The sequence below is a fragment of the Eptesicus fuscus genome, chromosome 1, assembly GCF_027574615.1.
Source record: "Eptesicus fuscus isolate TK198812 chromosome 1, DD_ASM_mEF_20220401, whole genome shotgun sequence".
NCBI classification, from domain to species: domain Eukaryota; kingdom Metazoa; phylum Chordata; class Mammalia; order Chiroptera; family Vespertilionidae; genus Eptesicus; species Eptesicus fuscus.
This window is the reverse complement of record NC_072473.1, coordinates 51,579,347-51,597,071: the sequence shown is the minus strand read 5'-3', so window position 1 is coordinate 51,597,071 and position 17,725 is coordinate 51,579,347. Positions and strand designations below refer to the sequence as shown.

Here is a 17,725-nt window from a genome sequence, read left to right as displayed (position 1 = left end):
TTCTTCTTCTTAAAGAATACCCTTCAGCATTTCATGTAATCGTGGTTTGGTGGTGATGAACTCCTTTAACTTTTTCTTGTCTGTGAAGCTCTTCATCTGACCTTCAATTCTGAATGATAGCTTTGCTGGGTAGAGTATTCTTGGTTGTAGGTTCTTGCTGTTCATCACTTTGAATATTTCTTGCCACGCCCTTCTGGCCTGCATAGTTTCTGTTGAGAAATCAACTGACAGTTGTATGGGTACTCCCTTGTAGGTAACTAACTGTTTTTCTCTTGCTGCTTTCAAGATTCTCTCTTTGTCTTTTGCCTTGGCATTTTAATTATGATGTGTCTTGGTGTGGTCCTCTTTGGATTCCTCTTGTTTGGGATTCTCTGTGCTTCCTGGACTTGTAAGTCTATTTCTTTCACCAGGTGAGGAAAGTTTTCTGTCATTATTTCTTCAAATAGGTTTTCAGTATCTTGCTCTCTCTCTTCTAGAACCCCCAAAATTCGGATGTTGGTACACTTAAAACCATCCCAGAGGCTCCTTACGCTATCCTCACACTTTTGGGTTCTTCTTTCTTTCCACCTCTCTGGTTGGGTGTTTTTTGATTCCTCATATTCCAGATCTTTGGTTTGACTCTTGGGGTACGGTGGTCTACAGTTGAGTTTCTGTATATTCTTTATTTCAGACAGTGTATGCATAATTTCTGACTGGTCCTTTTCTATTTTTTTGGTATTCTCATTAAGGTCCTTGAAGGTGTCTTCAAGTTTCTCAGCGGTTTTTAGAAGATTCTTGAGTAACCTTATAAATGTGGTTCTGAACACTGTGTCATCCAGTAGTTTACTTTCCTCCATCTCTCCTATTTGTGACATACTTCAGTGTCTCCGCATTTTGGCTGCCTCCCTGTGTTGATGGAGTGGCTTTGTGTGGTCAGTGACCTATAGGGGCCGGTACCTCAGCTTCCCCAATCACCCTACGTGGTTGCTCTTGGTACACCCCTTTGTGGGCTGAGTGGAAAGTCTTGGTGTAGTTAAAAGCCTTGATTGCTGTTGGTATATTGGGAGGAATTGATCTTCAGGCCAATTGGCTGTGAGGACCTGCTGTGTCTATAATGGAAGCACTGCTGCGCTGGAGACACGCTTGTGGTACAGGGCTTGTTTGAGTGGGGCTTTGGTGCTCACTGAGTCCACCTCCCGAATGTGTCACTTATGGATGTGAGGAGTTGAAATCTGGTGCCTCACACTGACCACTAGGTGATTTGGCTTCTGAATCTCCAATGGGGTGCAGTTCAGCTGCTGTCTGAGGCTACCCTGCAGGAGCTACAGCGAGAACTGCCTTCTTCTCCTCCCTGCTTGGAGCTTGGAGGCCTTGAAGCTGTCTGTACCAGGTTGCAGGTTTACTAGTTTAAATTGCAATAGAGAAGGCCATTCATATGCAAAAGCCGCTGCTAGGAGCTTCGGTGTGTTTGTAGACTGTGCGGGGTGGAGTCTCAGGGCATCACTAGGCCAGGACATGGCAAACAGCAATGACTGGCAATGAGCTGCCTCTGACCGCGTCCCCGCCGTCTTGCGCCCCGGCGCAGCCAACAATTCTACCTCCAGGCAGCTCTGCTAGTAAGCCACCCTCACTCCGACCCAATGGCAGACAGCCCAGTCTCTCCCCTGAAACTGGATTTCAGAGAGACTGGGGGCTTGTCTCTCTTTGGATTGAAGAAAGCAATGCCTGCCTCCAGCTGGGTTCCGCCACCAGCTCGTATCACCTGTGCGCTCCCCTGTACCTCAGTTTTTCAGTGTTTGTGCCCTGGTTGCGCCCATCTCTTTTGGTCTAGTTGTAGAGGTTCTTCTCAGCCAGCTTTCCCGTGGTTCTGGGTGATAGACGTTCTGTCTTTTAGTTGTAATTTTGGAAATTGTTGTGGACGGCAGCAGCCCAGATGTTTATCTACGCCGCCATCTTGGATCTATCCTGCACAGACTTGCATATATCTTTTCAAGTTAGTGTTTTGGGTTTCTTTGTATATATAGCCAGAAGTGGAATTGCTGAGTCATACAGTAATTCCATTTCTAATTTTCTGAGGAACCTCCATACTATGTTCCACAGTGGCTGCTCCAATTTGCATTCCCACCAACAGTGCCAAGGGTACCCTTTTCTTCACATCCTTGCCAAAACTTGTTGTTTATTTATTGATGGTAGCCATTCTAACAGGTGTGAGGAGATACCTAATTGTGGTTTTAATTTTGTGCACTCACTTTGAATTAAAGAAAGGGGAAGAGGATGTCAAGATAAATAAATGAAGAAAGAACAGTCAACAAATGGTACTGTGGCAACTGAATATCCACATGCAAAAGAATGAAGTTGGATTCCTATGCCATACCATAAACAAAAATTAACTCAAAGTAGATTATAAAGACCTAAAGTAGATCATAGAGACTGAAATTAAAGTGCTAAAACAATAAAACTTCTAAAAGAAAACAAATAAATCTTTATGACCTTCAGCTAGGAAATGGATTTTTAGGTATAATACTAAAAGTACAAGCAACAAAAACAAAATATAGATAAATTAGACTTCATCAGAAGTAATTTTTTTTTTGTATTTTAAGGTAAAATAGAAGAATCAGAGAAAATATTTACAGTCATATATTTGACAGGGGACTTGTATACAAAATATATAAAGAAATCTTAAAATCAATAAAAAAGACAAAAAACAAAAATTGGGCAAAGGATTTGAATAGCTATTTCTCCAAAGAATATATACAAACAAGCAATAAAAGCCCATGAACAAGCTGAACATCACTAATCATTAGGGAAATACAAATCAAAACTATGAGATACCACTGTTCACAATAGTCAAAAGGTGGAAACAATCCAAATGCCCTTCAAACAATGAATGGATAAACAAATGTGGAATATTCATACACTGGATTATTGTTTGCCAATAAAATAGAATAAAGTTTTGAGTCATAATATGACCTGGGTAAACCTTGAAGATATTATGCTACGTCAAAGAAGCCAATCACAAAAAGACAATATTTTATATGATTCAATTTTTATATGAAATATCCAGAATAGGCAAATCTATAGAGATAGAAAGTAGATTAATGTTTGCCTAGGGTTTAGGGAGGTGTGGGAATATGGAATAACAGCTAACAGCTAGGTATAACTCACCTGTTGGGGAGATGAGAATATTTTAAAATTAGATTATGGTAATAGTTGCACAACTCAGTGAATATACTAAAAACCTATGAACCGTACACCTTAAATAGGTGAATTATATGGTAAGTGAATTATTTTCTATTTTAAAAGAGCTAAAAAGAGAAAGTGAAATATTTCATGTATATATCCCTCAATTTACTAGTTTTTTAAACTTTTTCTGTTTCAAATGGAAAGGCCAACCAACTATCTTAGCACAGATGTCACTTTGCATTTAGTTACTCTTTGCTATAGCTACTATTATCTTTATTAATATATATAAAATACTTATTTTGACACTGTAAGTTCTGTGAGCAATGTACATTGAAGTGAAATAAATATGAAAAGGTCATAATTATTTAAGGTTAGTCAAGCACAGCACAGCAATAATATTCTTCAATAGAAGTAGTTCTATTTACTTTAGCAACACTTTAAATATTTAATTGCTATGGGCAATAGTAAACATAGAGATGACTGTTCCCTTTTAAGATGATGATTGTTTGTCAGTTCCTATTGTCCTACACACAAGGTCTGCAATCAAATATTGATTGTGAGATGCAAACACACACCCACACTTAGGGAGGTAAACAACCCATTATCAAGAGACAGAACAATTGCCCTAACCGGTCTGGCTCAGTGGATAGCACCTCGGCCTGTGAAGGGTCCCAGGTTTGATTCTGGTCAAGGGCATGTACCTTGGCTGCGGGCACATCCCCAGTAGGGGGTGTGCAGGAGGCAGCTGATCAATGTTTCTCTCTCATTGATGTTTCTAACTCTCTATCCCTCTCTCTTCCTCTCTGTAAAAAATTAATAAAATATATTAAAAAAGAGACAGAACAATTAATAGAACCAGGCTCTGACGTGGAAACATAAAACAACCAAAGTTAATATGTCAGACAGTACTAAAAAGGTGGACAACATGAAAAGACATATGGGTAATTTCAGCAAAGAGACTTAAACTACAAGAAAGAATGGATATGCTATTTAAAAAAAAGTAACATACACATCCTTTATTGGTTTGTTCAGATATTCTATTTCTCCATGATTCAGTTTGGTAGGTTGTATCTAGAAATTTTTCAATTTCTTTAAGGTATCCAATTTGTTGGCATATAACTGTTCATAGTAGTCACTCATAATATTTTGTATTTCTGTGGCATCAGTTGCAATGTCTCTTCTTTCAGTTTTGATTTCGCTTATGTCTTCTTTCCCTTTTTGTTATTTAGACTAACAAAGGGCTTATTTATTTATCATTTCAAAAGAACTGAGTTTTATTGATTTTTTCTAATATATTTCTATTTTGTATTTAATTTATCTAATCTTTATTTACTTGCTTCTGCTAACTTTGGGATTAGTTTGTTTTTCTTTTTCTAGTTTCTTGAGATGTAAAGTTACTTTGCTTATTTAAGATCTTTCTTAATGTAGGCATTTATTGTAATAAACTTCCACTTAGTACTGCTTTTGCTACATCCTATAAATTTTGGTATGTTGTGTTTTCCTTTTCATTTGTCTCAATAAATTATAATAAAGGCCATATAAGAAAAACCCAAAGCTAACATAATACTCAGTGGTGAAAAAATTGAAGTACTTATTTTAAGATCAGGAACAAAGCAAAGATTCCCACTCTCATCATTTATATTAAACACTGTACTTGAAGTTCTAGCCAAAGCCATTAGGCAAGAAAATAAAAATAAGTAAAAGGTATCCAAATTGGAAAGGAAGAAGTAAAATGATCTGATTTCAGATGACATGATCATATATGTAGCGAACTCTGAAGAATCCACAAAAAAATCTGTTATATAACATAAATGAATTCAATAAAGTTACAGGATACAAAATGAACATATAAAAATCAGTTACTTTGCTATAGGCTTATGAGCTAACTGAAAAGGAAATTATGAAAACAGTCCCATTTACAATAGTAAAAAAAATAATAAAACAGGAATAAACTTAGGAGGTGAAAGATTTCTATGGCTGAAAACTATAAAACATTGATGAAAATTAAAGAAAGCACAAATAAATGGAAAATTATCCCATGTTTATAGATTTGGAGACTTATTATAAGTGTCTATTCTACTTGGCACAATTATAGAGGCAATGCAATCAATATCAAAATCACAAAGGCAATTTTTTACAGAAATAGAATAAAAAGCAATTCATATGGAACTACAAGGAGCTTGAATAGCCAAAGCAATCTTGATAAGGAAGAACAATGATGAAATCATCATACTTCCTCATTTCAAAATATATTACAAAGCTATGGTAATTTAAATTGTCTAGTATTACCCAAAACAACAAAACCCAGCGATATAGACTAATGGAATAGAACAGAAAGCTCAGAAATAAACCCATGAGTATATGGTCAACTCATCTTTGACCAAGCTGTTGAGAATGTACAACTGGGAAAAGATACTCTCTTTAACAAATGGTACTGGGAAACCTGGATATCCACATGCATAAGAATGATATTGGACCCTTATCTTACATCATATACAAAAATCAACTCAAAATGGATTAAAGACTTAAATGTAAGACCTGAAATTGTAAAACTTAAAACATAGGGACAAAGCTTCATGATACTGGCCTAAAGCAGCAATTTTCAACCTTTTCCATCTCATGGCAAACATAAACTAATTACTTTCCTTTTCATGGTGCAGGGCAGCAAGATGGCTGTGAAAATTTCCAAGAAGAGGAAGTTTGTTGCTGATGGCATCATCAAAGCTGAACTGAACGAGTTTCTCACTCAGGAGCTGGCTGAAGATGGCTACTCTGGAGTTAAGGTCCAAGTTACACCAACCAAGACAGAAATTATTATTTGGGCCACCTGGATGCAGAATGTTCTTGGTGAAACAGGCCAACAATTATGGGAATTGACTGCCATGGTTCAGAAGAAGTTTGGTAATCCTGAGGGCAGTGTAGATTTTTATGATGAAACTGCGGCTACAAGAGGTCTATGTGCCATTGTCCAGGCAGAATCTCTGCATTATAAACTTCTAGGAGGCTTTGCTGGGTGGTGGGCGTGCTATGGCATGCTGCAGGTCATTATAGAGAGTAGGGCCAAAGGCTGTGAGATCATGGTGTCTGGGAAACACCGAGGACAGAGAGCTAAATCCATGAAATTTGTTAATGGTCTGATGGGGACCCTGTTAACTACTATGTTGACACTGTCGTGCGCCGTGTGCTGCTCAGGCAGTGTGTGCTGGGTTTCAAAGTGAAGACCATGCTTCCTTGGGCCCAAATGGTAAGAGACGCCCTAAGAAGCTCCTGCCTGACCATGTGAGCACTGTGGAACCCAAAATGAGATACTGCCCACCCCAATCTCAGAACAGAGGAGTGGGAAGCTAGAGCCTCCTGCCATGCCTCAGCCAGTAACCACAGCATAACAGGGTCTCCTTCACAGTTGGATCTGGAGTCTGCATGTTATTCTATAAAGACCTTTAATAAAAATATTTTTAAAAGAAAAAGAAAAAGCCCCATAAACTAATTACTAAAATTCTGCAGTACACCAAAAAACATATCTTTTGTCGATATGACAAAAAATACAGCGATAGTTTTGATTAATTTACTAAAAAAATAATAGTAATTACCTACCCAAAGTGACTATTAAAAAAATGAGGTGCCTATACTTGTATGAAAGGATTTCTGGTACCAAAAATTAACTAATTAGAAGCAACCTTATTATATGACCTATATATTTATGGTTCAAGACAGGGCATTCATATTAGATTATTGCTGTTGTGTTGGTTGTTGGCACTTTTTTATTTGACAATCTAAGGGAAAAGAGGTCAGTGCCCCTGACTAAACAGTCAGGCATTGCACGTTTTAAAAATTCTTGCAGCACACTGGGTGAAAATCTCTGGTCAAAAGCAATGATTTCTTGGATTTGACACCAAAAGCACAAGCATCAAAAGGAAAGAGACAAATGGGACTACATCAAGCTAAATGCTTTCTGCACAGGAAAGGAACCTCACAGAGTGAAAAGCAACCTACAAAATGGGAGAAGGTATTTGTAAATCTTATCATTTATAAGGGATTAATATTCAAAATATATAAGGAACTGTTACAGCAAAAACAGAACCCAATTTAAAAATGGGAAAAAAAATAAAATAAAATAAAAATAAATAAAATAAAATAAAAATGGGCAAAGGACTTGAATAGACATCTCTCAAAAGAAGACATACAAATGGGCAACAAGTAAGTTAAAAGATGTTCAAAATCACTAATCATCAGTGAAATGCAGATCAAAACCACATTAAGATGTTATCTTACACCTAAGATGGCAATTATTAAACAAAAAACAAGAGATAACCCCCTGATTCCTGATCACGGCATATAACCAGGTTTCAGTTTTGGTCCCTGTTCAGGGTGCGTGTGGGAGGCAACTGATCAATGTTCCTCCCTTCCCTTCCCTCCCGTCTCCTTCCCTCCCTTCCCCTCCCTTCTCTCTCTCTCTCTGGAATCACTGAAAAAACATATCCTCAGGTGGGGATTTAAAAAAACAAGAGATGGGTGTTGGTGAAAATATTCTCATGGTCATTATAATATTATTCATAATAGCTAAGGTGTGAAAACAACCTAAATGCATTTCAACAGATAAATAGATTTTAAAAATGTAGTATATAGATACAGTGGAATATGATTAGCCTTAAAAGAAAAAGAAATCCTGCCATTTGGGACAATGTGGATGAACCTGGAGGACATTATACTAAATGAAATAGCCAGATATAGAATGACAAATACTGCATGATTCCACTTATTTTAGGCATCTAAAGCAGTCAGATTCATAGAATCAGAAAGTAGCCGGTTGTTTTTTAGGTGATGGTGGGAGGGGGAATATGAGTTGTTCTTCAATGCATATAAAGTTTCAGTTATACAAGATGATTAAGTTCTAGATCTCAGTTCTATAACATTGTGCCTACAGATAATAATAGAGTATTATACACTTAAAAATTTGTTAAGAGGTAGATTCCATATGAAGTGTTCTTACAATTAAAAAAAAAACAGGTAGTAAAAATACGTAGTAAAAAGTATAGAAGTATGATGAACTGTTAATTAATGATATATGTTATAATATATTCATAATGGTATATAATATTTATACATTAGTGCTCCAGATTTTGGGATGTTTTGGTGTCAGTTTCTAAAAAACTGTATTTTTTTGTAATTTATTTTCTCATTCTAAGTAAATATTAACTTTTATACCGCCCCCCAAATGTCAATCAATGTGTGAGTGGATAAACAAACTGGTACATTCATACTGAGGCATACTACTCAGCAAAATTGGAATGATGAATAGGATGTAGTGGAGGTACAGATGAAAAAGGGAAAAGTTAGACGAATCTCAAAGGCATTATGCTGAATGAAATACACCAGTTTCAAAAGGCTACATGCTGAATTTATGCATTTACATATCTATAATAATAAAAGCATAATATGCTAATTAGACTGGACGGCCAAACAGCAGATCTACCTTCTGGATGAAGCCGGGGCTGCGAGGGCTGAGTCCCTTGCATAAATTTCATGCATCGGGCCTCTAGTATTTATATAATAGAGGCCTGGTACACAAATTCATGCACTGGTGGAGTCCAGCTGGGGTGGGCCGGCTGGGGCCGGGGGTGGGAGGGCGATTGGGGGCAGGGCTGGCCAGGGCAAGGGTCTGCAGGCGGTTTGCCAGCTGGCCCTGCCCCTGATCTGGGTGGGGATGCCCACTGGGGGGCAGGGCCAGCTGGGGTGAAGGGCTGCCAGTGATCTGGTCATTCAGCCATTCAGTCTATATGAATATTACTCTTTTATTATAGAGGATGCTTGAAAAGACAAAACTACAGTGACAGCACAGATCAGTGATTGCTAGGGATAAGTGGAAAGAGGTAGCTATGAATAGAAACAGGTACTACAAAAGAGGTTTTTTTTTGAGTGATGGAACTGTTCTGAATCTTACTGTGGTAGTAGTTAAATGAATCTATCTATACATGTATTAAAACTCATAGAATGGTACAACTCTCCTTCTCCCAAAAAAGTACATTGTAGTGTATGTTAATTTAAAAACTTGAATAGTAGGCATTGATTTATCAGTTCTCCCAATATTTTGGAAACCTTGCTTGTCCAAATATCTGGTATATCTAGCACAGGCCACTGAGGGTTAAATGTCCTTAAGAACCTTGCTCATCGATGCTAAAAAGGTACTTGCATTACTTCTATATTGGATATCTCAATAAACATCAATAATTGTTATCACAGCCCTGGGTTCCACTTCATTTTTCCAAATTCCATTCCACAGGATGATTCTCATATCAACCAATTGTTCAAAAGTACCAGTCCTCTACTCTCATTAACATCTGAACAAGCTACTTAAGTCTCTTCTATTTTCACATACTCATAATTTTCTGCTCACTTCATTCAATTATGCAGTGAAGATTATTAGGTACAAGTGAGGGAGCAATAAAGTTTGGGGATAGATAGTATCAGTGGGTTCCAAAGCACATTTCCCCCCCTGGAATCTGAAGAGACCAAGATTTTCTTTCAGGCCCATCTGGTATTGCTCAGTGGTTGAGCATCAACCTATGAACCAAGAGGCCATGGTTCGATTCCTGGTCAGGGCACATGCTCAGGTTGCGGGCTTGATCCCAGTGTGGGGCATGCAGGAGGCAGCTGATCAATGATTCTCATCATTGATGTTTCGCTCTCTCTCTCCTTCTCCCTTCCTCTCAGAAATCAATAAAAATATATTTTAAAATTTTTCTTTTGAAGCATAGTAATCTCCATCTTGTATAAAACTGCTGTTTGAATTCTCTGCTATTGTTAGATAGTCCCTAGTCCTGTAAACTCTGTCACTTTAAGACAGTCTGTTATTCTGTAAAATGACTTTGTTTTTAGTTCTAATAATAGAAAAAGATAAACTTAACTGCCTGACCTTGCAAGCTAGCCATCCAATGTAATAGACTAATACTGATAATAATTATGCCAAGTAAAAACTCATTATGTATTCAAGGTTACAACTGTCTGTAACAATAACTCACATAGAGCCCTTTGTAATATCTGCAAACAAAGAGGCTTGAAGAGTATAAATATGGAATAACTTCCTGTATGGGTTGCTCAGAGATTTGGAAAAAGACACCTCCCTCTGGGCTGCGAGCAATAAGTGACTCTTAATTAATTGGCTCATTAAGACGTCTTGTATCTCATTCGATGATTTACAATACAACACTTTCAGTACTTCTCAGGAATTAATTAGATAAATGTTTCTCATTCGATGATTTAAAATACAACACTTTGTAAATCAATGTGGATTTCCCAGTGTTCAGAATTTCCCAAATGTTTCTGGAGTTATATATTTGGTAATATGGGAACAAATCTTTATTCCTTCTCAATACTAATAAGTCAAATCAGTGAAGGTAGGAACCACATTATTGTTTTCTAACAGAGGCAGTCCCTTCTCAACTATTTTATTTCTTTTTGGTACTTGATGGAATTAATAACACAAACAATAACATGAAGAAAAAAAGTATAACTTTCATGAGTTCTATTTCTCTATATCCCTGTTTTAAAAATAATTGTTTATTTGAAAACTAATTCCTTGACCATAACAAACATTGACTCCTGTATTAGCTATCTATTGCTATTTAGCCAATGACTCCAAAACTTAAGTGTCCTAAAACAACAAATATTTATTATATCACACATTTTCTGGGATCTGAAATTCAGGAGCAGCTTAGCTAAGTAGTTCTGTTCTAACGGTCTCTCATAAGGGTGTAATCAAGATGTCAGCTAGGGCTACAGTCCTCCAAAGACTTAACTGAGAGTGGAGGATTCTTCTAAAATGGTGAACTCACAGAAGACCTCAGCTATTTTCTGGTTATTCATAGGAGGCCTCAATTCTAGGCTCTCTATGGAATGCTTGAGTAGCCTCACGATAGGGCATTGGCTTTCTCCAGAACAAGTGTCCAAGAGGCAGTTTTTTTTGTTGTTGTTGTTATTTCAAAAAATATTTTTATTGATTTCAGAGAGGAAGGGAGAGGGAGAGAGAGATAGAAACATCAATGATGAGAGAGACTCATTGATTGGCTGCCGCTTTCATGCCCCACAATGGGGATTGTGTCCACAACCTGGGCATGTGCCCTGAACGGTAATCAAATCATGACCTCCTAGTTCATAGGCTGACACTCAAACACTGAGCAACTCCAGCAACTCAATGTTTTTTCTGACCTAGCCTTGAAAATCACACTCCATTTCCACAGTGTACTACACAGATAAGTCCTAGTCATTGTGGGAAGGAACAAAAACAATGATGTGAACATACCAGGAAAATGGGATAAATAAGGGCCATCTTAGAGGTTTGCTATTACCACTCCAGACCAAGGAAAGACTTTTATAACTTCTCAAGCTAATAGGTTTGATCAAGGCCAAAGGCTAACCAATTAAACCTGGCAAATGAAGGCAAACAAAGAAATGATACCTAACATTGCTAATTGTACATTCTCCTTAGGATGTCAAGTATTTGACAAATAAAGTCTTGTACAGGTAAGGCTGAAGCTATAATTAGGCACTGGGAGACAAAAGCACATCAAAGAGAAAAATGAAAAATAAGTATTCTGAAAAGCCACAAAAGAACAGAGACCAATTTCACTCATGTTCCAATTAGCCAAATGTATGAAAAATATATCCAAGGGGACAGAATCAGAGAACATCCATCCAGAATTAACAAATTAGACCCAGCTGGGGAGACAACGTACAACACCCAACTGTGAAAAGGAAAAGCCGCAGGGCTGCGCAGGGCTGCAGGCAGCCATGGAGTCTGAACCTAAGACCACAGCCTCAAAAGGCTGCCCTTCGAAAGGTGGCCCCCTGCAAGGCAAAAGCAGCATAGTGCTGGGGGGAGAGAAAACATCAGTTTCATTGTTGTTTTTGTTTTGTTTAGTCTTTGTTTTTATTCTCTAAACTCAGAACACAGAATTTGTCAATTGCAATCACTCACCCAAGTCTTTGGTGCAGGGAGGGAGGCACGGATTTGAGGTGCCTGAGGAGGGAAGCAGGGCAGGGAGATGTGGCCAGGAATCCTGCATTGTGACCTTCTTAAGCTTCCAAACCTAAGTGGCCATTTCTCCCTAGAAGAGTCAGCCCCTTCCAGTAGCCTCAAGGCAGGAGATACAGCCTGCACACCTTGCATTTTGAGCTTTACAGAGGAAACAAAGGCAGAGGCCAAGCTTAAGGGTCTGAATACTCCCAAGGAACCCTCAGTGACTGGATTGGAATATGGGCCATCCACACCACTATTCTGGGAACCAGACTGATAAAAACTCCAGGTTGCTAGCCAATCCCATTGGCCTCCATACAAGGATCTCTGACTGACCAAGGTGTAGACAAAAGGAGCCACATGCTAACCTGACAAGCTCAGGGGAGGCTTGTGTGGCAGTCTTGAAAACTCAGAGACCTAAAATAACCACAAAAGATGGTCTGAAAATTAAATATTTAACTACAAACAGGTTATAGTGGGCAGTCATGTCCTAGGCCGATATTTTCCCTGACAAAGATCAACTTAGATCTTTCCTGAGCCCATTTGCCTTTTGCCTCTAAGATAAGGTGACCAGACGTCCCGCTTTTGGCGGGACAGTCCCAATTTTTAACAATTTGTCCTGCGTCCCGCGGCGTTTTAAAAAAGTCCTGATTTTTGGAAAGAATGCACGACAAGCTAGGGAACGGCGGGAGAACGGGAAGGGAATATACGGTTTTCGGCGGCCACGTGGCTATTTAGCCAGGATATGAGTTTTATATTATTTTTGTTAATTTTATAATGTTAAACTTTAATAATAACAAATAATTGTTGAGAACTGATTATCAAGAACTGCTTATCAAAGTTCGCCTTGTTGATCAGTTGTTAGAATTCGACCACCATTGTTTGGACTTAATGAACAATGGCATTTTTTGGGATTGGCAACGACGAAAACATTTTGTAACTGTCTCTCAGACGATACACATCGTACTGCGTGCTAGTAAGCTAGTTAACAAGTGATGACATTACAAATCAGCTATTCAGATAATTTAGGTAAGTAATTTATTTATTTACTTCATAAATACATACATTTTCTTGAATTTAGCAGACAGTACTCGTATTATTTATATTTTATAGTGGCGGCAAAAAGTTTAGCGCCGGCCTTGAAAGTGACACTTACGACTTACATTACGGCAAATTCATGACCTTTTAAACAACGACAGCAATCTACTAAAAAAAATTCACTCAAATGAGAAATATGCCAAAGAATAAAATAATACTATACATAATTTTTTATTTATTATATTTGTAAATTGTACTTACGTTGAAATTTAAAAATATATATTACAATACTATTTTTGCATTCTATGAAAATTTTTGTTGCTCCATATAGACCAAATTTTTAATCAAGAACCCCCCCCGCCCCCCCCTAGGTCAATGGTGTCCCGCTTTACCAATGTTAAAATCTGGTCACCTTACTCTAAGATAACATATCTGTGAGATGTCTGGGTGACTTGTAACTTCCATTTTTTCTGGAGCCCCTGGGGCACAACCAGATGTGGTGGGCGCCAGGACAGATACCACAAATTCCTTCATTATCATGGTAATTGTTCCTGCACTCACCTAAGTAAGTGTCCATCATTTTACTTTTTATCCAATCCCAGGGGTTTCCCACCGCTTTGCTTTATCCCACCTCCATCACAATGAATTTCATGTAACCCACCTATGTCCCTCCTTTGATTGCAATGTATAAATACAAATGTAACCCGCCATTCTTCGGAGCATTATCTCAATTCATTGAGGTTCTGCTTCCCGGCATATGTCGACAGTTTGGCTCAAATAAACTCACAAAAATTCTTTACAGGTTTCAATGTTGTTATTTTTTACGTTAACAAAGGGCAGAGTAATATTTTGGGCCATTCATGGAGGAGTAGCTCTGAGTCAGGGAAAAAACACACACCCATCTTATTCCCTGAAAGCAGAACAACACCAATCCACCTCAACCCTTGTCAGAAACAGACACTTGAGTGATTAAGATTGACAACTAGCAGACAGGCAAAGAGACAGACTGGCCTTGCCTGCTTGCAGCCAAGGCCTGTGGAGACAGATGTAACCAGAGGACTGGTGGATCGCTTGGAGCTTCAAGCAGGGTGCTGAAAGCCAAAAGACAGTACCTGACAGTGGCCAGCACCTAAGTACCCAACAGGAAGCCCAGAATTGGCAGAGAGAACAGAACAGTGGTGTCCTAAACCAGTTCCTATGGGGCATTAAAACACAGCTGAAGCGAATGACACTTCACGTTTTAAAAAAATGGATCTTTATCTGCTTTATTGATGTGTTATTATTCTAGTCTCTGTTGGTTTATTCGTATATCTAATTTCCACTTCCCTGCTCCTACTCCATTCCCCTTCTCCTTTCTTTTTCTTCACTACTCAATTTTTTTTCTCTCTTTTCTTGATCTTTTCCTCTCCTAATTTTTAAACTTGTTTTACTTCCTAAATTTAGGCCTATCTGCTCTCTCCACTATTCACATTTTTAATGTATTTATTTTATCTTTCCTTCTTGTTTTCCCATTTCTTTTCTCCCTCCTCTGTTCAGGGAGTTAGAAGACAAGGTAGAAAAAACACCCAATCAGAGCAGCAACTGAAAAAAAATTTTTTTTAAAGCTGGAGGAGAGTCTAAGGGAGCTTTGGGACAATGTGAAACGAAACAACATCTGCATAATAGGGGTGCCAGAAGGAGAGAAATGTGAGCAAGGAATAGAAAACCTGTTTGAAGAAATAATGACAAAAAATTCCCTGACTTACGGAAGAAAACAGTCACACAAGTCCAAGAAGCACAGAGTCCCAAAAACAATGAACCCAAAAAGACCGACACCAAGACTCATCATAATTAAAGTGGCAAATGTCAACGACAAAGTAAGAATCTTAAAGGCTTCCAGAGACAGAAAGTTAACCATAACACTATCAACAAATTTCTTAACAGAAACACATTAGGCCAGAAGGAAATGGCATGAAGTATACAAAGAGATGAAAAGCAAGGGATGGAATCCAAGAATACTCTATCCATGAAGGCTATCATTCATAATTCAAGGTGAAATCAGGAGCTTCACAGACTAAAAAAAGGCTAAGGGAATTTATCACTACCAAGCCAGCAATGCAATAAATGCAAAAGGGACTATTGTAAAAAGAAGAAATAGAAAAAGAATAAGGAACACAGGCATAAAGAATATAAATGGCTACAAACAAGTACCTATCCTATATAATAAAATCCTAATATGCAACTTGAGTGAATGGCGGAATGACCTATGCAACAACCGGTCGCTATGATGCGCACTAACCACCAGGGGTAGACAATCAATGCAGGAGCTGCCCCTAGCCTGTAGGCACCAAACCAGTCAAGGCAGGTTCTAGCGGGTTCCCCCCAATTGCCCCGCCAGTCGCCCTGCAGAGGGTGGTGACCAGTGGTGGCGGCAGAGGGCAGGGCTGGCAGGCGAGTGTGTGGTGGCGGGGGGCAGGGCTGGCCAGCAAGTGGGCCGGTGCTGCCCCACAGATCAGTCCTGATCACCAGCCAGGCCTAGGGACCCTACCCATGCATGAATTTTGTGCATTAGGCCTCTAGTCAATAACCTTAAACATAAATGGATTAAATGCTCCAATAAAAAGACATAGAGTAGCTGAATGGATAAGAAAAAATGACCCATATATATGCTGTCTACAAGAGATCCACCTCAGAACAAATGACTCACACAGACTGAAAGTGAATGGATGGAAAAATTTTTTTTCAGGCAAATGGAAATGAGAAAAAAGCTGGGGTAGCAATACATATATCTGACAAAATAGACCTTAAAGTGAAGGCCATATCAAGATATAAAGAAGACCACTACATAATACTAAAGTGATCTATACAACAAGAGGACATAACTCTGATAAACATATATGCACCCAATAGAGGAGCATCTAAATATATAAAAAAAACTTCTTGAGGATATCAAGGGAGAGATTGACAGCAATACAACCATAGTAAGGTACTTTAATACCCCACTTACATCAATGGATAAATCTTCTAGACAAAAAAATCAACAAGGAAACAGCAATCCTAAATGACACTCTAGAACAGATAAAACTACCTGACATCTTCAGAGCATTCCACCCCAAACCTATCAAATATACATTCTTCTCAAGTGCACATGGGACATTTTCAAAGATAAACCACATGTTAGGACACAAGCTAAGTCTCTACAAATTCAAGGAGACTGAAATCATATCAAGTATCTTCTCAGACCACAATGGCATGAAATTAGAAATCAGCTAAAATAAAAACACTCAAAAACAATCACATACATGGAGGCTAAAAAGCATACTATTAAACAATGACTGGGTTACCAAAGATATAAAAAAAGAAATAAAAAAAAATCCTGGAAACAAATGAAAATGAACACACAACAATCCAAAACTTATGGGACATACTGAAAGCAGTCCTGAGAGGGAAGTTTATAGCACTACAGGCCTACCTCAAAAAAACAAACAAACAAGAAAACCTGGTAATAAGTTACCTAACACTACAAATTAAACAATTAGAAAAAGAAAAACAAGCAATGCCCAGAACAAGTAGAAGGAAGAAAATAATAAAGATCAGGGTGGAAATAAATTATATAGAGACCAAAAAGAAAACAATATAAAAGATCAATAAAACCAAGAGCTGGTTCTTCGAAAGGATAAAGAAGATTGATGGTGCTCTAGCCAAGCTCACTCGCAAACAAAAAGAGAGGACCCAAATAAACAAAATCAGCAACAAAAGAAGTGATATAACAACTGACCCAACAGAAATAGAAAGGATTGAAATAAGTTACTATGAACAACTTTATTCCAACAAACAGGACAACCTGGAAGAAATGGACATATTCCTAGAAAAATATGACCTGCTAAAACTCAATCAGGAAGAATCAGAAAACCTGAATGGGCTGATAACTACTGGTGAAATTGAAGCAGTAATAATAATAATAATAATAATAATAATAATAATAATAAACCTTCCAGGAAACAAAGGCCCTGGTCCAGACGGATTCACAGGGGAGTTTTACCAAATATTCAAAGAAGAACTAACCCCTCTACTCCTCAAACTATTACAAAAATTCAAGAGGAAGGAATACTTCCAAACTCTTTGTATGAGGCCAGCATCACCCTAATTCCAAAACTAGATAAAGACATGACAAAAAAAGAGAACTACAGGCCAATTAACCTAATGAATACAGATGCTAAAACCCTCAACAAAATTTTAGCAAACTGGATCCAGCAATACATTAAAAAGATTATACATCATGGCCAAGTGGGATTTATTCAAGGGATACAAGGCTGGTACAACATTCACAAATAAATAAATGTGATACAGCACATAAACAGATTGCAAGACAAAAATAACATGATCATATCAATCGATGCAGAAAAAGCATTCAACAAAATCCAACACCGTTTTTTTTTTTAATAAAAAACTGTCAAGCAAGTGGGATAGAGGGATCATACTTCAACATAATAAAAGCCTTACATGACAAACCTACAGCCAATATCATACTCA

At 38.0% G+C, this 17,725-nt stretch overlaps 1 protein-coding gene and 1 pseudogene across 6 annotated transcripts in view; one reads left to right on the top strand and one right to left on the bottom strand.

Moving 5' to 3' along the window:
• EDA (ectodysplasin A) overlaps nt 1-17,725 on the bottom strand; it is a 609,993-nt gene that overhangs the window by 220,694 nt on the left and 371,574 nt on the right. The window lies entirely within an intron of this gene.
• On the top strand, nt 5,832-6,548 carry LOC103299099 (40S ribosomal protein S3-like; annotated as a pseudogene).